The 26,734-nt window shown below is 47.0% G+C and overlaps 1 protein-coding gene across 2 annotated transcripts in view; it reads right to left on the bottom strand.

Annotated features, from left to right (window-relative positions):
- KIAA0040 (KIAA0040 ortholog) overlaps positions 1-26,734 on the bottom strand; it is a 41,720-nt gene that overhangs the window by 4,433 nt on the left and 10,553 nt on the right. The window contains exons 2-3 of one of the 2 annotated variants that reach the window (XM_088845317.1): positions 17,692-17,771; positions 16,455-16,636 (exon numbers count right to left, since the gene is read on the bottom strand). The gene's annotated coding sequence lies outside the window, so the exon portion shown is untranslated. The remainder of the gene's footprint in view (positions 1-16,454; positions 16,637-17,691; positions 17,772-26,734) is intronic. The other variant, XM_088845316.1, reaches the window with a different exon arrangement.

Below are 26,734 nucleotides of genomic sequence, written 5' to 3'. Positions count from 1 at the left end.
AGAGGCGCCTTCAGTTCTGGAATCCACAGGTTCTTGGGTCTAAACAAGACTCGGAGGACAGGCATGAGTCAAAGGAATTTAAGAGACCTCTTGGCATTAAACATTGTTCAGGAGCCAAAGATCGAAAAGTCATTGATTTTCAGGCTGGAGAGCTTAGAAATCATCCTGACCAGCTGTCTCACTTAAAGATGCAGAATCTGAGGCCCAGAGTGGTGAGGTGACCTGTCTGCGAGGTGACATACAAGCAAATGTGTGTTTCTCATCACACACAAAGCTGTGATGAACACCCAGAACTCTGAACAATGGGTCCAGCACTCTCCCAAGGCTGCCGGGCAAGCAGAAAAACTAAGGATAGTAACATTACTTTATATTTTACTTGATATTTTTCTAAGCCACCTTCATGTGAATTATATCTTTTTAGTGAGCAGGGATGATGCATTGTGAGTGGAGGGACGCCTTAGGGGGACATAGGTCCACAGTCATTCTGAAATTCAGGCTTCATTGGGTTGTCCTGCACTGGAGCATAAGTGCATGTGTTATACATCTGGGTGGTGTGTTACAAACGGTGTCCCAGCAGTTGTGATTGGAGGTCTCATTCCTTGGATAACACACATTCTTGGTGTCCAGGTACCCAGTGCCCATGTGTCCATCCAAGCCCCACCCAGGATCTCTATCCTGGTCTGCAGGCATGTGGCCCCACTCCTCATAACATTATTTATACAGTTTATGCAGCCGTATAAATTGGCACCTGCTTCTGTGCCATTGGGCCCAAGGAGCCTGACATCATGCTATATGGTGGCACTCATGGAACTCCCCTGATAGTCTGGTGGTTAAGAATCCATCTTGCAGTGCAGGGGACATGGGTTTGAGCCCTGATCTGGGAACCTTAAGATACCATATGCTGCAGGGCAACTAAACCCATGCGCTTCGGAGTCCACGTACTCTGGAGTCCACACACCACAATGAAAGATCCCACATGACGCAATAAGACCTGACACAGCCGAGTAAATAAATACATATTAAATAAATAAAATTATTTTTTAAAAGATGGCACTTATTACATGCCAGGCACTGTTCTAAGCACCTTGTGCCTGTTGACTCACTTGGACCTTATCAGAAACTTATGCAGTAGGTACAGTTATTCCTCCCATCCTACAGCCAAAGAGATGCAGGCACAGGTCACACGGTGTGTATGTGTGAGGAGCAGAGTTGGCCCTGAGGATTCTGGGAAACTTGGCTCCAGATCCCCAAGGGCTGAGCCATTCATAGTGTGGCTCTGGGCCTCTGATTTCTTCATGTGGAATTAACCCATTTTTGGCAAGTAGCCCAGGGTTTATAGAATCCTCTGCCATCCCCCAGATCGACTGAAACATTTATCCTGGTCTGCTGTAGAAAGAGACTACAAAGAAATTTATTTCCCATTGTCAGATATCTCACAAATGCATGAAGATACATACAATAAAAATCCAGTCCTGCCCAAGGGGAGGTTTATAGAAAGCATACTGGCATCTGAACTTAAACTCCACATGCAACAAAGCCGAGCATCCCGAGAAGTTATGTGTCCTCACTGGAGGCTTTGCCTGAGCCCCTCCAGTGTCTGAAACATCATGTGCCATGGACCTGCCCACACACCATGACCCCTCAGCAGGGCCAGCTCCCCGCCTGTTCCTTCTCACACCCTCACTCTCCTCTGGACTCTCCTCCCTTTGCCATAATCTTTGCTTTGACCTCAGCCTTGTATGGTCCTTTTTTTTTTGACCCAGAGGGATTTTTCTGTTCTGTTGTAAGAAGACTTTGGGTGCTTTTCTCTAAGCTGATCCTTCCTACACATACGGTTTTGAGAACCAAAGGCTCCTTGCACTGCATTTCTGTGATTCAAATTAGACAGCAGCAGACCACTATTACTGACAAGCTTTCCTGTGCTGGGGTTGTGCTGGTCTTTGTGGGGAGCATATGTGAATCCGGGCCCACTTTGGGTTCAGCCAGAGAGAGAAGGTCGTGGAGCTCCTGGAGAACAGTAGGGCAGTATTTATGAAAGTAGAGCCACTTGATCTTGAGAGACAAGTAGGCTCTTGAGAGACATGGAAAAAGATGTCAAAGATCCCAGGCAGAGAAACTTCTAGAACATCAGCAGGAGAACAGGGACCTTCTGATAAGCCTGGAGCTCAGGGTGGGAGAGTGAAGGACTGTAGGCTGTGGCCAGGTTAGAGAGGACCTTCACAGGGTGTGTTTCTTTGCGGGGAGGGGCTCTATAATGGGCTTCCCAGGGGACGCCAGTGGTAAAGAAACCTCCTGCCAATTTTAGGAGATGCAAGAGATACCCGTTCGATCCCTGGGTTGGGAAGAACCCCTAGAGAAGGAAATGGCAACTAACTCCAGTGTTCTTGCCTCAAGAATCCCATGGTCAAAAAGCCCTGGCAGGCTACAGCAGAATCCCAGCCCTGGCGGACTACAGCCCTTGGGGTCACAAAGAGTCAGACACGGATGAGCACATAATAGGAAGATGTTGTGATCAGAGCTGCCCTTTAGGGGAAGATCAGAGGGTCTGGAAAGCTCTGGGAGATGTTTTAGGAGAGCACTTCAGCCACTTAGCAAACATTTATTGAGCACCTGATATGTACCACAAACTGTGTGTGGTATTAAGGATTCAGGAATGAATGACAAAGATATAGTTTTTGATATTACGGAGCCTTGTACATTTCATGGGACTTACTATCATCAAGGGATCATGTCAATAGACAAGAAGAAGAAGCAAACTCCAGCTTAGGTTGCTTAGCTGGATGAAATAAAAGCATGCTTTTGAATTATGTCTTTATTTCAACATTATAGACCCTCCCACCCCTCCCAACTTTGGCTCAAACTCATCCATCCCATGGCACCTAAAATAGCCGTGTGAATAAACAGATTTCTTTTCAAGCAAAAGCTAAGTCAATAATGAGCTTCTGGATTCCTAAAGGTACTTATTTGAGTCTACTCTCCATATGGCCAAAGAGAATATTCATTAACACTTGGGAACCCTGTCTGGGGAAAATTCGATTAAAAGGTATTCTTTATATTTTTTAATCTAAGAATTCTCTTCTAGGCAACCCCTGCCCCCCAGGTTACTTGCTGAGCTCTGCTAATCTATAGCATTTCATTAGTATTTATGAGCTTTGCATTATTAGCATTTCCAGGAAACAATCAAATATATCCTTTGTGATATGAATTAAAAAAGTCAGAGCTTCTGTGGAATGTTTTTGCAAAAGGAGCCACACTTCGGCCTAGAAATGCCCTCTGGGAGACCCCATCCTTTTGTCAGCTCTCAAGTGTTGCTGACACTGAAAAATAATTCATCTCTTCTTGTAAAACCGACAATAGGTGCTAACCAACCTTGATTGTGGTTGTGGGGGTGGATGTGAGGAGAGAGAAGAGGGGAGAAGTTCCTTTCGGTTTTTCTGAAACCAAGTAGTATTCATCTCTATATCCTCCTGAGTCTTTAGCTGGGAGAGAGTCATTCATTTATTCTGCCCACAAGCTTCTGTCTGCCTGCATGTTACATATTGATGGAGAACAGAGATCCCGGAGCCAGAAGACCTGGGGGTTTGAGTCCTGGGTTAACTCTTGTGACCTTGGCCAGTTACCAAGTGCTAGCTACAAAATGCAGTTAATAAGCTTTCCTTGTAATGAAGTTGTGAAGATTAAGAGCTCAATGTGTTTAATGCATTTTGTAAACTCTACAACGCTATGAAACATAATCTACAAAGTAGTGAGTGAACTCCAGGTAACAGTGGACTAATTCTGGCCTTGAGCTTTTCTTCCCCATCTCTCACCTCTAGCCCAATCTTCAGGGCCAAAGAACCGTGGACCCCTATTCCGTGCAAATGAAAAGCCCTCCCTACTTGGGGCTGGGCTGCAGTTCTGTGGCTGTAATTCTAGACTCTGGCCTTCAGCAACAGGAATGGAGAATGGTCTTTGGGGAACATCTGATAGTGTCTGGAGGACTGTTGAGCTCATAAAATGAGGCCTGGGAAGAGCACCTAGTCCCCTGCAGGCCCCAGCCTCTCTCCAGACTTCGGAACCCCTGGAAATATACAGGGATAGCTCTTGCCACAGGATGACTGCTCCATCCCTGACATCCAAGAGCTGCTCCAGAGTCATGTCCAAGGCTGGCCTGCAGACTGCTGTTTCTTCTGGAACTCCCCAAGAAAGGGGCAGGGCATTCTCCTTTGCACCAGCCTCTTGTTATTTCTATTAGGTGAAATAATATATGTAAAGTTGGAGAATAGTGTCTGTTGGGTAGCAAATGCTTTCTAGAAATGTTAATGATAAGGATCATAATGGCACCCAACTGAAATCCCTGAGACCTCCAGAGTGCTTTTCACATGGTTTAAATCTTTGGCCTTCTTATAACAGGTAGGGTGAAGCAGGAGGGTCAGGTCTCTCTCAGAACCTTAAAAGATTCCTCTGCTGCAGCTGTACACTCCTGAGTATGTGTGGGGGCCATCTCCTTGTAACTTGGGGGCAAAGGGACAGAGACCTTGCCTTGGGCGTTTCCTCCCTTGTTCCATTGAGCCCATACCTTGTGTTGCAGTGATCACTGTGCTTGCATTATCTCCTCACCCATGGATCTCAGGTTATGGTAGGATCTCAGGATGGCAGCCCTAGTCTCCTCTCTGGTCTCTGATTCTGGCCACGCTGGCTGCCCGAGAGTCACCAAGGGGGTTAAAGACTCAACTGCCTGAATTACATTCCTGGAGACTTTGATTCAGTAGGTCTAGGAAACGCCCAGAAATTTATGTTTATAACAAACAACCCAAGTGTTTCTGGACAGTTATCAGGTTCAAAAACTGCTGAATGAGCAGGCTGAGGTGATGACCCTTTCCTATACGCTCAGGAGCCATGTGCTGAATGAGAGAATGGGTGGATCACGGGCGAGGAGAGGTGGGGAAGAGGTTCATCTTCATATGCGGCAGCACTGAGGCCTGCTGCGGGCAGCCTCTTTGGGTGTCACTTCTTGCTCTTATGGAGTCAGGGCATCTGGGTCAGAGCTGCTTTCCTGGAGGTCATTGCTGTTGTTCATTCGCCAAGTCATGTCTGACTCTGCGATCCCATGGACTGCAGCACGCCAGGCTTCCCTGTCCTTCACTCACTCCCTGAGTTTGCTCATGTCCATTGAGTCAGTGATGCCATCCAACCATCTCATCCTCTGGTGCTGCCTTCTCCTCTTGCCCTCAATCTTTCCCAGCATCAGGGTCTTTTCCAGTAAATCAACTCGTCGCATGAGGTGGCCAAAGTATTGGAGTTTCAGCTTCAGCATCAGTCCTTCCAATGAACATTCAGGGTTGATATCCTTTAGGATGGACTGGTTGGATCTCCTTGCAGTCCAAGGGACTCTCAAGAGTCTTCTCCAACACCACAATTCAAAAATATCAATTCTTCGGCGTTTTCTTTATAGTCCAACTCTCACATCCATACATGACTACTGGAAAAACCATAGCTTTGACTAGACCGACTTTTGTTGGTAAAGTGATGTCTGCTTTTGAATATGCTGTCTAGGTTGGTCACAGCTTTTCTTCCAAGGAGCAAGCGTCTTTTAATTTCCTGGCTGTAGTCACCATCCTTAGTGATTTTTGAGGTCATAGTTTAATGCAATAGACATTCACGGAACACCCACTGTGTCTGACCCTGTGCACTCAGACCCTGAGCTCCTTCCTGTCTTGTAAGGAGGAGAGACAGAAATAGCAGAAGCACAATGTGATGAGTCCTGTGGTCAAGTTCTGTGTTAAGGGCATGAGAGAAGCACTGGGGAAGGAGTAAGCCTGTGGGCCTGGAGGGGATTAAGGGAAAGAGATGCAAAGGAAATGTAAATCAGGACGGCATCTGCTCATCCCTTCTGTGACTACTTAGGTAGCACCTACTACTTGCCAGGAACTGGGTTGAGTCTTGGGTATCCAGGAAATAGGCAGGATCAGCTCTTGTCTCTCTCATGCTCAAAGTCCAGTGTGGGAAGCAAAGAAGCCCGAAGACTGTGCAAGTGTAACATAGAAAGGCTACAAAGGAGAAGTCTGGGATGCTGAGAAAATGAGTGATGCCCATGAGGGAGGCTGGGGCAGGCGCTGGGCAAGGATGGCTTTGCTAAGGTCTGAATGACAAGAAAACCACAGCAATCATGTGGTCAAGGTGTCTAAGTCTCAAAACTTAGACTAGACTTATCTAAAGCACTTTCGAGTAACACATGTGGTGTGTTTATCTTCAACTCTCCAATACCTTTTCAGATGAAGTGCCTCTAAATTTCAATCAGTGAGTTCAATTGTTAACTCTCAATAAAGTGTCCCCCCTCCCCAAAGTCTGGAAACACAGGAAACAATGTGTTCACTGTGCTTTGTTTTTGCAGATGAACAATGGGACCCATTGCTTTTCCTGAAAAGGACCTGAAAGGACTGTGTGGCTGGATGTGGCAGCAGTGTGTGTGGAGGGTGATGGGGGTGACAGGAAGCCCTGGAGGCAGGTGGCCCTGTGCCCACTGGGCTGGCTAAGTCATGTCAGTGGCTGGTGTGTGCGGAAGGGCCATGGAGTTTCAAGCAAGGAGGGACTAGGCTTGACCCGTGTTTTATAAAGAACACTGTCAGTGCGGTGAGAGAACAGACTGCCGAGAATGGGAGCAGGAGGAGATGATTGCAACTGATTAGGGAAAATGGCACCCGGATGAGGCTGAGGGCGGTGATGGCGGGTGGGACACGTGGCCTGACTTGGGCGATCTTCAGCCGACGGCAGTAGCGGAACTGTTAGGCCGAGGGACATGAGGACTGTCTCTGGGCTCTGCTCTGCTCCTCGTCTTCTATCCCTGGTCTCCCCTCTGGTGTCTAACTATGCTATATATATATATATATTTTTTTTTCTTTTCTAAAATAGGAATCCCATCCAACAGGCTCTAAGGCTCCCACCATCTCTCCTGGGGGTATAAAGTATCTTATTCAGCCCCAGGGCTCTGTACCCTGCCTGCCCAAACCTTGCCCAGCTCTCAGATCCACCCTACAGTCCTTATAGAATCCTTTTGGTTATGACAACATCACACACTTCAGAAACCAAGGCTCTCTGGCAGCGAGGGCACGGCTGGAACCTCAGTCAGCAGTTATTAACTCTGCCGCTCTGGGTATATATTTTCTTCACGGTCCTCACCTTGCTAACCTGGCATGCTCAGATGCCCTCTAATAGATGTAAGTACTGTTTTGTACAAAAAGTGTCAGATCACAGAAAATAATCTGCTAGTGGAATGTGACTTTATGACTTAAACCTGGCTCAAGGCATGATGAAATAGAGATCTGTATTTCCCCCAATTTAATTAATTGCTTTAAGTAACTAGTCCAGGTTGGAGCCTCTTCCTCCGCCCTGCAGAGTATGCGTATATGGTGTGGAACTGGATATGGAGTATCAGAGGAAAATTGATAGTATTTTCCTTCAGAATCAATGTTATAATTATGGTTGCAATTTTGAACAAAAGCACAAATAGGTCATCAATACAGAAATGATTAAGGCACTATGGTTATTAAAGATAATGAAGTGATGCTTTGTCAGACAGACATCCTGAGTTGGAAGAATCCAGAGATGGGTCATGTGGTTGAGTTCCTTCACTTTAGTGATGAGGAATCTGGACCAGAAGAGGCTGTGTCTTGCTGGAGGTCAGACAGTTGACAGTTGGTGAGATCAGGACCAGAACCAATGTCTTCTGACTCCCAGCATGACCCCCACCCCAGTCAGGTGTCCCGTATAGAAGTCCTTACAGGTAAGACTGAGACAGCAGTTGAAGATGTACACCATGTCCTCATCCTGGGCTCAGGACAGCCTCTGCCTCTCAGCCCCCGACACCTCTGGGGATGTGTGACTGAGTTCTGGACAAGAGAGTGTGGACCTGGGTCCTGAAATTTCTCTTGAGGTCCTTCACGGTCTCTCTCTGCTTGCTCACTGGCTGGCCAGTGCACAGGGGCCAGGGAAGGACTCCAGGGCCCCAGGGACAGCAGAGGTGGGAAATGTTCCTGAATGGCTGCTGGCAGAGCACCTTGCTGACTACAGCGAACAGTGGAAGAGAAAGAAACCTTTGTGGGGGGAAGCCACTGAGATTTAAGAATTATTTGACAAAGCAATTAACCCATCCTGACTCATACAGGTGACAAAAAGCTAGCATTGGTAATGATTATAACAAATATGTGATCCATTTAACAGGTCTCTTGTAGTGCAGCTTCCACCCAAGAGGGGTTTAGCTAAGTGCTCCAGAGTGCAGATTACGGAACCAAATAGCCTTGGTTCGAATCCTGACTCACTGTCTATCCCATTGGGCAGGTCACTCAGCTTCTCTCTCTGGGGCTTACTTTCTTCATAGTAAAATGAGGCTGATAATAATAGGCTGTTGTGAAAACAAGTGAGTCAGTAAATGTAAAACCTCTTGGTACCACACCTGGCAACACACATGTGCCCTTATTATCTGACCCCAAATGAACAGACCAGCCGAAGAAACACCCGACTCCTCAGCTGATGCTCATTTTGTTTGCCTTTTTAGAGTTTGGGATGGTTCTGGAGCCATGATTTTGATTCTTTGTTGCTATTGTTGTTGTTTAGTCATTAAGTTGTGTTTGACTCCTTTGGGATGTCAGGGACTATAGCCCACCAAGCTTCTCTGTCCCTGGGATTCTCCAGGCAAGAATACTGGAGTGGGTTGCCATTTCCTTCTTTAGGGGATCTTCCTGACCCAGAGATCAAACCCACATCTCCTGCATTGGCAGGTGGATTCTTTACCACCAAGCCACCGGGGAAGTCCTGTTATGTCCTCTTACTGTGTTATTATTTGAAAGCTACCCTTTCATGGGGGAGTGTGTGAGCTCCCTACCCAATCTCTACTTGCCTGGGTACCACCATTCTTTAGCTCTCCTTTAAAAGGCAGTTTTTTCCTCCTTCCTCTAGCTTTCCTCTACTAAGGGGGCTCTTAACTTCATTCCATTCATCATTCTTTTTCAAAGCAACCAATTTAGAATTAAAATACAGAATATGAGGATGGGGATACATCTCTGGGGATCTCATATCCCTGGGCAGAGTGTGACATGAGCCTCTGTCCTCCCCCCAAAACCAGACTGTCTTTCTGTTGCTCCCCCGTCTCTCCTTCTTCCTTCTGCATTCCATGAACTTCTAGTGCATGCCAACGCTGCCCTAGGCACTGCGTGTGGATGTAGTCAGGAATGATGCAGGTTTGGTAAAGCAACTTGTTTTCCGCAGGGAGAAGGTGGACAGTAAACAGGTACACAAATATGGAAACCAAGAGATGCTATTGGTGCTGTAAAGGACACAGTCAGCACGGCCTCCGAGGAGGTGACTTTGAGCTGAGGTCTGAGGGATGACAAGGGTCTACCTGTGCACAGGTGGGAACAGCAGGGTGAAGGCCCGGACATGGGGAAGAGCTTGGCACAGTCTAGGAGGGAGTTGGAGCCTGGGAGCACCAAAGGTGACCAGGGGGTCCTGGTGGCATGAGCATAGAAGGCAGAAGGTGGAGGAGCAGAGGCGCCCTCCCCTTCACCCCCCTTGTCATTGCATTTATCTGAGCCCTCAGACTGGTCCCCAGTTTTTCCTTCTTCAGTTCATCTCCTAAAATTAGAATGGGGTCATGCTCCTCCGCTCAGCCCTCCTTTGGCTCTTCGTCACTTGAACGATCATCCTGACTTCTTAGCAAGGGGAACAAAACACTTGTGAGCTGGTGGTTCCTGCTCCCATCCCAGCCTTGTCTCCCCCACCATCTCCATTGCCACATTCCCTCAGGTTCTCCCATGCGTCCTGCTCTCGCACTGCCACATGCTCTGTTCCACCTGCCTGGAGTGGCTTCTTACCTCTCCCCTCGGTGCATTCACAGGGGAACTCCTTGTCCTTCCAGACTCCACTGGGAGGTCTTCTGTAACTGTGAGTCTGCCCGAAAACCTCCCCAAACCCATTTCTTTCTCTTCTGAGCTCTCCTGGAGCCAATAACCTACCATCACAGCCCTTGTCTGACTATATTGTAATTATTTGTTTTCTTTAAAAAATTAAAAGACAGAACATCACAACGAATTATACACACACACACATATATAGTATATGTCTATGTTGAAGAGCTAACCACTATCTCAAAATATGACCTTAATTGGACACAGCATTTTTGGAGATGTATCAATAAATTAGTTAAGATGAGTCATACTGGAGTAAAGTGGGTCTATAATCCAATATGACTGGTTTCCTTATGAAAAGGGGAAATTGGACATAAAGGTGGACTTGCACAGAGGGAAGACAGCATGAAGGAATGCTGAGAGAAGATGGCCATTGACAAGCCAAGGAGAGGTGCCTGGAACAGATACCCTCTTCATGGCTTTCAGAAGGACCCAACCCTCGCAACACCTTGATCTCAGGTTTTTAGCCCCCAGAACCGTGAGGCAACCCACTTGGGTTGTTTAAAGCGCCCAGCCTGTGGTGCTTCATCACAGTAGCCCCAGGAGACTCACGTACGCCCTGACTTCACAGCACTCCCGCCCCTCAGCACTCCCATGGCCTCTCTCTCTAAAATATATCCCACATGTGGTCACTTTTCTCTATGTCGTGGCTAGGTCACCATCACCCCTCACCTGGATCACTGCTCAGCTTCCTAACCATTCTCTCCAGTTCCACTCTTCCCTGTTTATGGCCTTTTCTCCCCACATGAGCCAGATCACGTTGCCCCCACCCACCACGGCTTCCCAATGCCTGTGGAGTCAAATCTCAACTCCGTGCCGTACGCCAGACATACCTCCATCAGCTGGCCCTGCCTCCGTCTCTGATCTTGGCTTGTACTCCCCTCCTCACTCACCATGCCCTGGACACACCTACTTCAGAGTTGTCCACCCTGCAGGAACTTGTTAATCCCTTCAGTACATTTTCTCTGAGATTTTGGCGTGATGGGCCACTTCATAACATGCAGAGCTCCACACAAAGGCATTTCTTCTTACTGTAACCTCAGATGTTAGCTCAGCAGGAAGCCTTGCTTTACCAAGTCATCCGAGAAGCCAAGCCCCCAGTGAATCTCTGCCACACCATGCTGTCTTACAGCCCCGGTGGTTCTTCCTACTCTGAAATTTCTCGTTCGCATGCAGTGCTCTTGTCACTGTGGTGTATGCATTTATGGACTGCCTGCCTGCTCTGCTAAATGAGTTCAGTGAGAACTGGATCCTTGCCTGTTTTATTCTGTTTAGATGCCCAGAGTTGAACATGTCCCTGAATGAATGAATGAAATGTTGATTAACTCAAAAGATCTTGAAAAAAATGTAAATTAGTCAATCCAGGTTTGGGGGGAGAGAGCCGGGGTAATGAAAAGCATAGAAAAGAGGCCATCAGTCACATCTGTGGTCAGACTTTGAAGAAGGCAATGGCACCCCACTCCAGTACTCTTGCCTGGAAAATCCCATGGACGGAGGATTCTGGTGGGCTGCAGTTCATGGGGTCGCTAAGAGTTGGACACGACTGAATGACTTCACTTTCACTTTTCACTTTCATGCATTGGAGAAGGAAATGGCAACCCACTCTAGTATTCTTGCCTGGAGAATCCCAGGGATGGGAGAGCCTGGCGGGCTGCCGTCTGTGGGGTCGCACAGAGTCGGACACTACTGAAGCGACTTAGCAGCAGCAGCAACCTACCATTTAGCCCACTGTTCAGACAGATCCCTAGCCTAGAAACTCTTTCAAGGAGGAAATAATGATCAAGAAACTCCCATATCACTGAAAGCAGTAGGGAGTGGGGAGTATGCTTTATCAGGTCCCAAATAATCATCTACCTTCCTTTTGCTCTGTTACAAATTGCTCATCGTGGCTGTGACTTTCTGATAACAAGGGATACTTCCCTAATTACTATATGCTCTATTTCAGGTTCAGCAGAAAAGAAAATTAAAAAGCTCCATTTCACTCCAGGTTCAAATGAGTCGATCTTTCAATCAATCAAGTATTAATTAAGCTATGCTAGGAAATACAGCAGAGGAAAAAGACACCTTCTCTAGACTCAAAGATGATGCGAGGAAAATAATTAGAGAATAATTTAAGGACAATGAAAAGAGTTTAAAAGAGTTTTCATCTGGGCTTTCTTTGACTTTCTGTTATGGATGGCCTAAAATCTCTAGCCACTTTATTCTCCTTTACGCTTTCTCCCTCTCTCTTCCTTCCCTTTCTCTCTTCCCTTCCCTAATTACATTGTCTCCCAAGGATGCATGTCATAGTCTCTGACAATAATTAGTCATTTTCAGTCACTCCTAGGAATAAACACTAAAAACCGTGTCTCTCTGATACTGTGAAAATTCCATCAGTGCTAAATGTGATTGAATACAATATCCCCAGCCTGTTAGCAAGTTATAAACTTCCTCATATTTGTGTCCCTAGATCATCAAGGAAACTTGAGTTTTCTTCTCCTCAACTAGAAAACAACGCAGTCAGGACTTATGCCTCCTTCACTAACACCGGCTTGGAGTCTGGGCAACATCCACTTAAGCACTGAGTTTAGTTTTCTCTTCTGTAAACACAGATATTAGCTATTAGCACATTTCTCAGAAGACAATGTGTTTTTTCCACTGTACTGCATTGTTCTATTCCTTATACCCCACAGAGTGCCTGGCAGAAAGTGGGCTGGCAGTATTTGTTGAATGATGAATGAATGAGTGATTGAAGGAATGATATGTATAAAGATAATGTGTGTAAAGCATGTTGCCTAAGTACATTTCACAGAGTGGGTGCCTTAAAATTGCCTTGAAAACCGTATAGCACTCTATTTATTATACTACTCATTGTGTGAAAGGTTAAAAACAGCCATTCATTACAGAATTCATAGAGTTTTTGCAGAGTTTGATCACTTTTACTGGTTTAAGAAGTGTGTCAGCTGATCCTAGGAATCAAGGCAGACTCATTTGCCTTTCCCCTGCTCTCTCATTAATTTTATTTCCGTTCATTCTCAGCTGCCGCCCCTCTTCCAGCCCTCCTGACATCCAGGATCTAGTTTCTTAGTGGTACCTTGTCTTGTCCATCACTATCAACTTTCTCCTCTTCATTTCAGCTAGAATGCTCACTCGTTTTCTTTTGACTATCCTCCTTTATCACAGAGACCTCAGAGGCCAAAGCCTCAAAAACAGAGGGTTGGCATAATGTCTTATCACCTTTCACAGGAACAGGGAATGATCTGTCGAATCCAAAAGCCACCATTGGTTGTGTTCGTACTAATTGCCCAACTCTGTGTGTGTAATCAAGGCTCAACAGACATGACCTCATTCAAGAATGCAGGAGGTGAGTCTTTTAAATCCCCATTATACAGATAAGGAAACTGAGGCTATCAGAGACTAAGGAATTTGCCCAAGGCCATGGAGCTACTTTTCACTGTGCTCATGGGGTTCTTAAGGCAATAATACTAAAGTAGTTTGCCATACCCTTCTCCAGTGGAGCATGTTTTGTCAGGCCCTGACTAGCAGGGACATGCCCCCCAACCACTCCATGTTAGCCAGACGACATGTAGTCATGTATGGATGTGAGAGCCAGAAAGAAGGCTGATCGCTGAAGAATTGATGCTTTTGAACTGTGGTGCTGGAGTAGACTCTTGAGAGTCCCTTGGACTTCAAGGAGATCAAACCAGTCAACCCTAAAGGTAATCAACCCTGAATATTCATTGGAAGGACTGATGCTGAAGCTGAAGTTCCAGTACTTTGGCCACCTGATGGGAAAAGCTGACTCACTGGAAAAGACCCTGATGCTGGGAAAAACTGAGGGTGAGAGGGCAAGGGGGCAACAGAGGATGAGATGGTTGGATGGCATCACGGACTCAATGGACTTGAGTCTGAGCAAACTCCAGGAGATGGTGAAGGACAGGGAAGTCTGGTGTGCTGTTTGATCACTTTTCCTGTGAACAGACAAAACTTGTAGTTCATGGGGTCACAAAGAGCTGGACATGACCGAGCAACTGAACAACAACAGAGCTACTAAAGTGAAGAAGACCCTGCTGTAAACGTTATGCTCTAGAGCTGCCATTCTCCAGATGCTGAGGAGTTCAGTCTCTGGACCCTGACTTCTAGGATGAAGGGGTATTCACCAGTCATTCACCTGTCAAGCATTTGAAAGCCTGGCATGTGTGCCACACTCTGTGGACACCCTTGATGAACTAAGACACCTCCTGTGACCCTCAGGGGCTCACATTTTAGTAGGACCAGAAATATAAGGGAAGTGCAATATGTAACACATGACAGTGGGCACTGGGGACCTAAAGGCATGAAACTCCTTAGAGTGCTCACTGACAGCCAGGAGCCATACCCAACCCTTCAGTTCAGTTCAGTTCAGTCGCTCAGTCGTGTCTGACTCTTTGCAACCCCATGAATCACAGCACGCCAGGCCTCCCTGTCCATCACCAACTCCTGGAGTTCACTCAAACTCACATCCGTCGAGTCGGTGATGCCATCCAGCCATCTCATTCTCTGTCGTCCCCTTCTCCTCCTGCCCCCAATCCTTCCCAGCATTAGTCTTTTCCAGTGAGTCAACTCTTCGCATGAGGTGGCCAAAGTATTGGAGTTTCAGCTTTAGCATGGGCACTTCTATTTTATTTTATCCTCCTCTGATTTCATATACAATTCTCATTCTTTAGTGAGTCCTAAAATTGGGCTACACTAACCTCCCATGTCTGCTGGAGCATTAGAAGGACCGATGTTCCCCTAACCTGTACCCGAGTCCCCACCCTGCCGGCTTCACCCAGTCCTGACACCTACCTGGTCCCTGGAGGCATATTAAACTTTGTAACCCTAGGACCACACACTCCCTCTGGAATAGGGACTACACTGCCTATCCTTTGATGTCATCTGTGTAGCTGGAAGCCAGGCAGGGGGCTTGAAAAAGAGATGAGAGTGAAAGGCAAGCCTTACTTTCCAGCTGTCACCTCCAGTTTGATGGACTGATCTTGGTTTCTGGCTAATTAAACAAATGATAAGGATGAGGGATGTTTGCAAGAGGAATGAATACATATCCAAATGTCCCAAGCAGAATATAAAAGGCTGGCAGAGGGGTGCAGTGGACAGAATATTAAGAGGAACCAGTTCTAGTTCTGGGTTCACTTGTCCTCCAAGCTTCTGACCTTGGGCAAATCAGTTAAGCTTTCTGAGCCCCTTTTTCATCTGAGATCTGCAGCTACTAGCCATCTCAGATATCTGTCAAGACTTGTGAACAACAGAAAGGTACGTCAAAGAACACTGAGAAAACTGCAGTGTAAATGCAAGGTAGGGGCATGTTGCTGCTGCTGCTGCTGCTAAGTCACTTCAGTCGTGTCCGACTCTGTGTGACCCCATAGACGGAAGCCCACCAGGTTCCCCCGTCCCTGGGATTCTCCAGGCAAGAACACTGGAGTGGGTTGCCATTTCCTTCTCCAATGTGTGAAAGTGAAAAGTGAAAGTGAAGTCGCTCAGTCGTGTCCGACCCTTAGCATGTTAGAGGAGTGTATTCAAAAGCTGTATTACAGCTAACATTAGAACCCTGACTTCTCTTTTGGATGCAGCCCTCCACCCGAAATCTCCTCCCTCAACCGCTCACCCTCCTTCCATCCTCACCTCCGCCTGCCCCAGGTCCTTTATGAATCATAGTCATTAAGGGCCACATTTCCAATTTGGAGAATTTATGGGCACACACTCTGACACCACTCAGGCTTGTGTTTGCCGTCTGTATATATCCAATCTGACCACATCCTGGTATTAGTGCTAATAAAACCTGTAGCCATGGTTACAGTGACATACCTGGGTTATACTGTTCTTATTTTCACTCTTCCAAACTATTTGGTAAAAAATTTTGGAGCCAGTTTTGGTGGGTGTGGTAAAGTGCCGAAGTACAGTTTTATTTTTGGAAAGTGTGAGCTGAGGCTCTGAGGTCATCTTGGAGTTAAAAGCGGTTGGGGAGGGGCAGTGCCTTCTCTGGTCCCCAAATAAAGGGGACACAGTCTGTGGCTGACCCCAATAACTCATGTTTAACGTCATATCTGCTTAGAGGGAAGGTATGTTTTTAGAAAAAGCAAGAAGACAGCCAAGCACTTGTGTGATTCAGGGTCTCCCACAGGTGGTAATTAAAAAATAGACTCTGAATTTAAAGTTGCATCACTCTCTTTAATATTAGAGAACTCAGAGTTTGGCAAACTTTGCAGCAATAGCTGAATGACTGACTTATTTATTTTCCTCAGTGGTGGCAGGGGAGAGGTTTATAGGCTGGAATAGTTGAAAACTAATGGAGTGGCAAAAATATACAATTATGCAACTCAGAAGCAATACAGATACAATTTTATTTTCCTTTCCATTTCTTCCCTTCATTTAATGTTAACAAAAGTTCAGGGCAATTAAAAGCTGAAAGCTACCTTACTGTAATATAAAGGCTTAAAATGTAAAGGCCAAGTCATAGAGGGAGTGAGCAGAAATATTCTCATTCCAGTCATAACTCACCCCTGTGGAATGCACAGTGTGGAAACAGCTCAGGTTGTCAGACTTTGGGCCACAGAGGGCGGGCAGTGCAGGGGAGTCGATGTTACTGGTGGATGAATCTTCACTTCCTGTCTGTATGCATTTACATCTGTGTCCCCAGCATCGTGTGGATATAGATGTATTTTTACCGTTTTGATAAGTAACTGTTGGTGAACGTAGAAGATATATATGAATGTGCTAAAACATTGATGGAGCACCCACCCAGGCAAGTAACACCCCCTTTTTTGCCTCAGTACCCGCTTTCTTTGATATAGGTGACATTTGCGCAGTCTTATCAAATGCAGTTTTAGGTACTTCTGTGCAAATAGATTGCTACCCCTAAGTCCTATTCTAGAGGAATTCTGGAACTGCCACTGGCTTTGCTTTATCCCTGAAACCCTCAGTTCGCCTGCTTTTGCCCCCCCAATATCAATATCTTTTCTTCTCCACCCTTGAAATGAGCTTCCAAAAGGAGGCTGCAGGCATTGCCCATGAGTGATTTGGGAGTATGGATGGAAGAAACTGCTTAAGCTGGGGGTTGTGGGGGGAGGGGAGTTCCTCACAGATACTAAAGAGTACACACACACACACTCTTCCCTCAGCCCTACCCTGTCTTCCCTATCTGCCACCTCTGCTGCATCCTTACCTGGAGACCTCAAAGTATTACGGAAGACACTCTGGAAAGCACATGGGGCCAATGGTAGGTGGGGGAGATGGTGGGAGAGGCCAGGAAACTCTGACCTTCTCTTCCAGCAGGCTCTACACCAGCCTTAAGCTTTATCTTTCCTTAGCAGCCCTATGTATGTATGTATATTTTATCAGCCCAATGTATGTATGTATATATATTTTACCAGACCAACCCTCAAAGTATCAGTATCTTGAAGAAATAGGACATTGGGTGGGAACATTTTGATAGGGCAAAACGGTCAGGATGTGTAGTCCTTCTCCTGCTAGCTGGAAGGCAGGGGAGGGTCCCAGAGATGGTAGTTGGCTTGGAGCCAGAGAAGGGCCTGCGAGTGCCCTTGAAGCGAGTGCCCTGCTCTGCTCCTCAGTGGACAGTCTATGAGGCTCTAGACCCCTAGGCCTGGCTTTGAATAATATATGGTTTTATTTGTTTATACTATTGTAGATTTTCATATAAGCTGAATTCTTGGCTAAAAGATACTTGGGAACATAGGAGAAGTTCATGGTGGTAGGAGAAGTCAGTTCAAATTCTTACCTGTGACTTAACGTGTGTCCTCAGGAAGCTCATTCAGTTGCTTGGGGCCTCGATTTCTTTATCTCCCAAATGGGGGAAATCTGAGAAGAGACACAAAAGAGTGATAGCACGGTTCACCTCTGTAGATGGGCACCGGGCATGGGGCTGGGAGAGAGGCAGGCTGCTGGTACAGTTCTGAAGGCCTGACTGTACGTAGGCACTTTACAAAATCAACCACCGACTGGAAGTGGGCACCTGCCTGGGTCCTTGTGTCAGAGCAGCAGGGCGTGTGAATGTGCACCTAGGCTGTCAGGAGCTGCACAAGTTCTTAGGAGTCACGACTGGTGTTACTCCAGGCCGATGTAGAGGCAGGGCAGCAGCTGTCACCCCTCAGTTCTGCCAGGTAGTCACAGCGGCCTGAAGTTCTTGGAAAACTGGCTGCCACGCTGGGAGGTCTTCCTGCCTCCAGCCACAAATGGATGGATGGGTGGCCCCCACCCCAACCCCACCCCGGCCAGCGAGGCTCCTCTTTCCCCGTGCGGTGCCATGGTGCTAGGTAGCCCGGGTCCTCCGTGTGCCCAAATGACCCCAGATTTCCAAGGCCTGGTCAAGCATGTCCACCCTGCCAGGCAGGTTCTGATAAGCACATTCCATCCTTCACAGGAGGCAAGAGTCAGTGGGGCCAGGCTGCTTGGTGTAAGCAGAAGGAGCAGACACTGCAGGGGTGACTGCCCTCTGACTGACCACCAGGGGCAGGGGAGGTTTGTATAGAACATTCGAGAGCCTCCCTGAAGTTGTTTATTGGGTCACTAAAATAAAAATAATTCAGCAAGCATTCTGTTCTTTATCCATGAGGAGGCTAATAGTACTGATAGTGATGATTTGCATCAATGAAATATGCCATTCCAATTAATTTTCTGCATATGGATTTCATTCCAAGAAATGTTAGTTACGTATCTGCTGTGTGATCAACATGGTGCTGAGGGGGGAAAGAGAAGTGTATGATCTGGTTCCCAGCCTAGGATTTCTTTTTTAAAAAAAAAAACAATGCTTTATTTTGTATTGGGGTATAGGCAATTAACACTTGTGATAGTTTCAGGTGAATAGCACAGTGACTCAGACATACATACACATGTATCTATTCTCTCCAAAACTACCCTCCCATCCAGGCTGCCACATAACAATGAGCAGAGTTAGAGTTTCTGAATGAAACTAGAACATGTAAGTCCTGCCAGGCGACAGTGCAGGTCCCTGAATCCCAAGTCTCAGGTTCCCCATCTCTCAGATGGGAAGATAATAACTCCATTGACTCCACTCACCATCCAGTGTTGTTATGAAAGTCAAGTTATATATATATGAGAGTCTTTATAAACTGATAATGCGTTTCACAGTTTAATTTTCAAAAATAATACAAGCAATTAAAGTCTAAGATAAATATCAGAAAGTGCCAAAATGCATGCACAGTTAGAAAGGAGAGTGATGGTTGTTGGCTTAGGTTTTAAGGAAGAGGCAACCTGGAGGAGATGAAGGTTGTGTAGGGTCCCTGTACTAGGTGTAAACACATCGAGGGTTGGACATTCGAGTGAGAGAAGGGAAGCTAGGCTGAGCTGGATAGGATGGGAAAGCAAGAGCTGGGGTACAGAGGCCAGCACATACAGAGTTTGGGACTGGAAGGCAGTGAAGAAACCTCCTGAGGAAGGTGGGTGAGATTTCAGGGGGCTTGGAAGGCTCAGCGTAGGTTTGGTGTAACAGGAAAGTCCTGAATGTTGGTGAGCAGGAGAGATGTAGCCGTGTCAATGTTTCATTCTCTTACCTGATTCCTCTGGTAATTCAAAGTATGTCTTGGCCAGAGCAGGATTAAGGGCCACCCTGGGCTCATGGGCAGTGTGCCCCAACCAGCCAGGCTTGGTAATCACAAATATTACAATTAAAAAAAAAACTTTTATTAATAGCGTACTTTCTCCCTTAGACAAAATCCGATTATGAACTGAAATGAAATATCACCAAACCAATCAGAAAGAAACTGTGATTTATTTCCTGATCCCTTGGGAAGGGAGGCAGAGGGGTGGGGGGAAAACCGTGGTGCAATCACTTCTCCAGTCTTAAAACTGATGCCTGAATGGGTTTGAATTTATTTATGACTGGGGAAAGTCCTAGCAAAGACCCTGCACTTATAACTCATTTTAATTTTTTAACAGCTTCTCTTCTGCAAACATTTCTTCATTAAATCCACTGTAATGTGAGAAGGGAAGGGATTTCTTGCCCTATTTCACAGATGAATAAACTAAAGAACAGAAATGGGTGTTCAAAATTTGTTTAAAATTGAAAAGCTGGTCAGTGGCCAAGGGCAGACCAGGTTCTAGTTTTTCCATTTCCCAGTGTGATACTCTCCTTACTGTATTAACTCCCAAAAGGAGAGGAACCAACAATGGCAACCAGTCACTCTTCCAGTTTATAAGACCTTCCATTTCTCAGACTCCCTGAGATATGTGGTCCTTCCTGCTTTGGGGCCTCACGAAAGCTTCTTTATCTCAAATCCCCCCAACTCTCCCCCAATCCCACCTCAACCAGTACTCCCAATCTCCTGGTCTCTATGAATTTAGTCTCGGCTGAAATAGCACCCCCCTTTGGGAAACCTTCCACGACCTCATGAGAACCCCTGTCCTGTACCTCATCACTGTCCCTGTACTGTCACCACAGCCCACAACCCACTTAGAGTCACTGTTTGTTTAATCATCTTGTTTCCTTTCTAGACAGAATGTACTCCCACCTGTTCTGTTCTTGGAAAAATATTTGATGGGACATGTTCTTGGAAAATATTTGCACCTGTTTTGTTCTTGGAAAATATTTGTTGAATTAGTGAATGACCATATTTATAGATGTGGAAACTGAGGTTCACTGAAATTCAATGAGTTGTCTAAGGTCTCACAGCCAATCATGGCAGATGTGGCAGTTCTTCTGCCCCTAAATATCCAGGGCTCATTCCACTCTGCCACGCTGGTTTCTGGGTTCACACCCAGCATTGTGGCCACACAGAAGATACTCAGGAAGAGAAAAAAAAAAACAACCTACCAACTAGAATTTCAGTATTCTGGGTTTGGAGAATTCATTCAGCCTGGGCTCAGAATGTGCTCAGATGCCAGATAGCCGGGGACATTCCAGACTGCAGGCACACTCTGCAGGCCTCTTTTGGTGACTGGCTACTTTTGGATCTCCAGTGAGGCTGTCAGTGCCAAGAAACAGAAATGACAGCAGTGAGACCTGACTTCCAAAGATCGCTGGCCTCAAATGGATATGGGCCTTTGCCTCACGGGGTGCCATACTGAATATTATAATTATATCACACGAGAGTGAGGCTATTGCCATGCTTTTGGAAAGCCCCGGTTGGCTGTGTTCCTGACACATTTTGCTGTCAGGAATTGCTAACATTCCATTTGGTAATTCTCAGACGCCAAGTCAACTGAGTAGCGAAAGTGTGTGTTGCGTTCAGTGTCTCGGTATCTCACTGGTATTACTGCAAAAAGTTCTCCTTGCTTTTTTTCCTCTGAAAGAGGAACTCCTTTGGCTGGCTTTTTTCTTCCTTCCCTGAGCCTGGGTAGTCGACACAATTGAGTCCAAGGAGGCCAAGGAACTGCCCTTTTCCCTCTCTACGGCACACGGTTCAATACAATGCATATCCATTGAGAACCTACTGTGCGTACAAGAAGCTTATTTTTTCTAAGGCTCTCCCAGCTAATGTTGCCTAACAAGATGTGAAACTTGCTGCCAACCTCCTGGGTAAGGGATTCCAAACTAAAGACACAGACTGTGAATCAAGGGATTTATTTTTTTGCTTGGGAAATGGATGAGCACAGGGGAACAGTGAAGCATGACTAGTTAAATGTCCCAAGGGAAATGCAAGCAAATGGTTATGGAGCAGCACGAAGGAAGCTGTTCATTCCAGTGAGGGAATCTAGGCAAGGCTTCGAGGAGGGTGGGATTTGAAATGGCACCTGCCGGGAGAATGGGATGATTAAATGCCGTGAGGATGAGAATGAAGGGATTCCAGCCTGTTCAAGAAAGCACAGCTGGCTCAGAGAAAGAAGCCAATCAAGGTGGCCCAGGCAGTGGGCCCAGATCTGGAGAGTGTGAACCTGCCATTGTTACCATGGCAACAAACAGCTCACTCTCCCAGCCAGCTGCTCTAATCCATGGCATTCCAGGCAACAGCGTGGCCCAAGGTGAGGGTTCCTAAGGCTGTGACCTGAGGAGAAGAGATGCTACTGGGAGACTTGCTCTCCCTCCTTACCTCCTTCCTTATTCTGACTTGAATGTCCAAGAACAGAGCAGGGGTAACAAGATGATGCACTGGGCCAAGGACCTGCCCAGGGGTTGTTTTTCATGTTTAACCATGAAAGCAGATTATTGCGTGAGAAAATCTGAGTGGCTAGTCAGTTTTCTGCCTCCTTCCCTCTCAACTCCAAACATGCTTTATTTCTTTGTATATCCTTGAATGTGTTGATAATCCCAAATTCCAATCTGGGGCCATGAGGGTAACCAAAGTCAGTTCCAGCTGTCCCAAGATCAAAGAGATTGCTCCAAATGGCAACCCACTCCAGTATTCTTGCTGGGAAATCCCATGGACAGAGGAGCCCGGCAGGCTACAGCCCATGGGGTTGAAGAGTCAGACATAACTGAGCAGTTAAACAACAACAACTTTCTCTCTCTCTCTCACACACACACACACACACACACACACACACTCAGTTAGCCTACCCGTGTAACAGTACTATTAACATTTAGGCCAAGGTTGGTGGAAACCAAATGAGTTTTTTGTGTAAGAAGGGCAACCTGAGATCACAGGCTGCAAGCTGGAAGCCTGTGAGGTAGATGTTATCAGTGAAGCGAGGTCAGTTGAGACACAGCTTCCAGCGAGTCCTGTAGGGATTCCCACACTACCTGCGTTACTCTCTCAGGTGGACCAGCTTGGGTCAGACTGCTTGCCCTCCTGCATTCACTAGCTGTCCGACCTAGGAAAGTCCCTCTACCCCTCTGTCCCTCAGCTATAAAAGTATAGGACAGACCCTCTGCCATTGAATTGTTATGGAAATCAGATGAGTTGAATCATCTTTGTCATGTGGTTACAGCAGCGCCTGGCCCACATTCCATAAATGTTCATTTTATCTGTCAGGCCCCATGGGTGTTGAGCTTGTGACCCCTGCTCTAATCCAGCAGTGGGGAATTCAAGGATGCAGAAGGGACCACAGTGATTGATGACTCCCATGTGTAGTGTGGCAAGATGCCTTTGGGTGTCCTGGGCAGAGCCCATGAGGAATGCTCTGGCCTATAAAACTATAAAGCAAACTCTGACTTATGTGTACTGAACAGCCCTCAGCAGACAGGGCAAGAGAAAGGAGAGTTTAGTGACCTGGGGACTTTTTCTGGAATCACGGTTACATAGAGATCATCACAATTGAACATTTCTGTCCCTCTCTCCTACCTAGCCCCTTGACAATGCATGTAAGATACTGTGGATACTTATGTAGTCTTCCTATTGTATTCTTGTGGTACCGATGCTGTTCATATCCACTTTTCCATTTGATGTAGCCTATTTGAGAGCTTTTTCCTCTAGGAATCCACCATGCCTAGTTCAGCGTTGGTACATAGTAGATGCTCAATAAATGCTTGTCGATTGGTTAATGAACCAACTGAACGGTTATGGGATGGGAGAGCTGAGAGTGTCTGTGTGAGGCTGTATGTTACCTCCTCCAGATCAGGGTGCCCACAGTTGTCCCTGGGAACCTGAACCATCATATCTCCACGAGCTTTGCAGTGGCCTCTGCAGGGCCAGGTCAAGGTGCTCTAACAGGGCAGGGCTACAGCAGTGAGGGGGACCAGGACTGGGGCCTGTGCAGAACAAGAAGACCTTGCTTTCACAGTTGGGGTAGGAACCCAGAGTAGCAGCCCTTAGGACTTAGGTAAGTTGAGCCTGTGCAGAACAAGAAGACCTTAGGTAAGTTGAGCCTGAAGAGCCAGCCAAGCAGGGGTGAAGCAGGTGTTGGAGATGCCGTGAGTGGCACAGTCCAGAGCCTGGGTGGTGGGCAAAGAAATGGTGGCACCTGCAAGCAAGCAGAGATCCCAGGACAGGCTCTAATTCCCGGGGGTGGTGTGGGGTGGTGTGGGAGGCTGTTTCTTCCACCTCTAGATGAGGAGGCATGATTGGGGCCGGGCTGGGCAGCTTCTTAGGAAAAGGCAGAAGGTCCCTGCAGTGGGACCTGTGCCTGGTTTTGGTTTTTAAATTCCCCCACAGCCTCCAGGACAGTGTTTGACACACATAAAGACTTTAAAGAAATGTGTATGAGAAAAAATGAAGCCAGAGGGACTTCCTGGTGGCCCAGTGGTTAAGAAATCTGCCTGCCAGTGGAGGGGACACAGGATCAATCCCTAGTCTGGGAAGATCTGGTCCGGGGCAACTAAGCCCATGCAGCACAATTACTGAGCCCGTGCTCTAGAGCCTATGAGCTGCAACCACTGAAGCCTGTGCACCTGGAGCCCAGGCTCCACAACAAAAGAAGCCACAGCAATGAGAAGTCTGCGCACTGCAATGAGAACAGCCACAGCAATGAGAAGTGTGCGCACTGCAATGAGAACAGCCACGGCAATGAGAAGTGTGCGCACTGCAATGAAGAACAGCCACAGCAATGAGAAGTCTGCGCACTGCAATGAGAACAGCCACAGCAATGAGAAGTGTGCGCACTGCAATGAGAACAGCCCGTTCTCACCACAACAAGAGAAAGCCCGTACACCAACGAAGACCCAGCGCGGCCCAACGTAAATAAATAAATAAAATGCAACCAGAGCCGGGGTGGGACAGCTTCTGCCTTCTAAAGCAAGGCCAGCAGGGCTCCCAAGAGTTTTTACAACTCTCCTTTTGTAAGAGAGGGGCTGAATGTGAACCAGGGAAGGTAAGTGGGGGCCAAATCTCACCAAAAACCCCTGGGAAAGAGGAGCAGGAATGATCCACTGGGGGGAGTCGAGATCTTTCCACCAGGCTGCTGCGGCTTGTCCCTGCAGGCCGAGGTGAACTGCCTCAGATAGGGGCTAGCCATGAGTTTGGAAGTCTTGATGCAACAACTCATCCCTGAGATGAAGCGGAGAACTTAAAGAGTTTCAGAAAGTGGTTTAGCAGTTCATTCCATGTCTGCTCCAGGATCCCAGGCACCTCTACAGACCCCTCACCTGGGCAAGGGGAGATGTCTTCACAGCCTTGCCCCCTGCCCACCCTGCTCCCGCCTTCTCTTGGCTCCTCATGTTTTCAGACTGAGAGAACAAAGAAAGCTGCACTAGGCCTCTCCTCATCTCCTTTCCCTCATACCTGGGCCACAGCTGCTTATTATTTATTTTTGGCTGTGCTGGGTCTTTGTTGCTGCCCAGCCTGTTCTCTAGTTGTGTCAAGTCGGGGCTACTCTCTGGTTGTGGTGTGGGGACTTCTTGTGGGGGTGGCTTCTCATGTCACGGAGCACAGGCTCAGCAATTGTGTTGCTCTGCAGAATGTGGAATCTTTCCATACTGGGGATGGAACCCATGTCTTCTGCATGGACAGGTGGATTCTTTACCATTGAGCAACCAGGGAAGCCCCCACAGCTGTTTCAAGAAAGCAAATGAGTTGAGTCTCAGGCACTGCAGTCCTGCAGCAGCGTGACAGGCCCTGGAAGTTCCATCTGCAGAAGCGCATGTGTTTATTAACCTGTGTTTAATGAGCAGCTACTGTGTGCCAGACACTGTGCACAAGGAATGATGGACTGGTGGTGCCAAAGGAGGATGGGGGGGAGTCCAGCCTCACCAAGTGGCACAAAAGCTCATTTACTTATGAATGCAATAATAAGAGGAACTTAGATCTTTGTCTCCTTTGGTAAGTCTGTCACCTAAGAGCTGGGCAAAGTGTACTTCCTCCCTGTTGTCACACCTGTCATAGCACTGGTCACACTGTATTATAACTGTGTCTTTATCCATCTGCCAAAGTGGACCGTAACAGAACAGCTTCAGATTCATCATTGGTGGCAGTTGCAGTTTCTTTGTAGGAGAGGCTTATCAATAACACTCTGGAGCCAGAGGAAGAGAACTTAACTCTTAGTAGAGACCTCAGTTTTCCTTCTATGTCAAATAGGTATTATGGTTGAACATGAGGCTTAAGTGAGAGCAAGGATATGACTTTCTTAATGCAATGCCTGGCACATAAACAGTCCTCCAGAAATGCGGCTGGTGTTACATATTGCTTACTACTTAACTGCACCAGGAAGGATGTGTAGTTGACCCAAATCTTTTCTTTTTTTATATAATTCATTTATTTTTTGACTGTGCTGGGTTTTCATTGCTGCACGCGGGCTTTCTCTTGTTGGGGGCTACCCTCTAGTTGTGGCGCATAGGCTTCTCACTGCAGCAGTTTCTCTTGTTGCAGAGCACAGGCTCTAGGCGCATGGGCTTCAGTAGTTGTGGCGTGTGGCTCAGTAGTCGCGGCTCATGGGCCCTAGAGTGTACAGACTTCTACAGTGGTGGCGTGTGGCTCAGTAGTCGCGGCTCATGGGCCCTAGAGTGTACAGACTTCTACAGTGGTGGCGTGTGGCTCAGTAGTCGTGGCTCATGGGCCCTAGAGTGTACAGACTTCTACAGTGGTGGCGTGTGGCTCAGTAGTCGCGGCTCATGGGCCCTAGAGTGTACAGACTTCTACAGTGGTGGCGTGTGGCTCAGTAGTCGTGGCTCATGGGCCCTAGAGTGTACAGACTTCTACAGTGGTGGTGTGTGGCTCAGTAGTTGCGGCTCATGGGTGCTAGAGCACGGGCTCAGTAGTTGTGGTGCACAGGCTTAGTAGCTCTGCGGCATGTGGAATTTTCCTGGACTCGGAATCGAACCTATGTCTCCTGCATTGGCAGGTGGATTCTTATTCACTGCACCACCAGGGAAGTCCCCCAGATATTTTCTATCTCAAGCATCCAAATAACTCTGCATCTCTAGGACAAGAAAAAGCAGAGTTTAATATTTTTCCTTAAAGCATAACATCAACGGCAATAAATAAGGGACCAGGTGT

This window comes from Moschus berezovskii, chromosome 17 (assembly GCF_049115385.1).
Source record: "Moschus berezovskii isolate FMDL1 chromosome 17, NW_MosBer_1.0, whole genome shotgun sequence".
NCBI classification, from domain to species: domain Eukaryota; kingdom Metazoa; phylum Chordata; class Mammalia; order Artiodactyla; family Moschidae; genus Moschus; species Moschus berezovskii.
The sequence above is the reverse complement of the archived record's forward strand: the minus strand, read 5'-3'. Positions and strand labels throughout refer to the sequence as shown.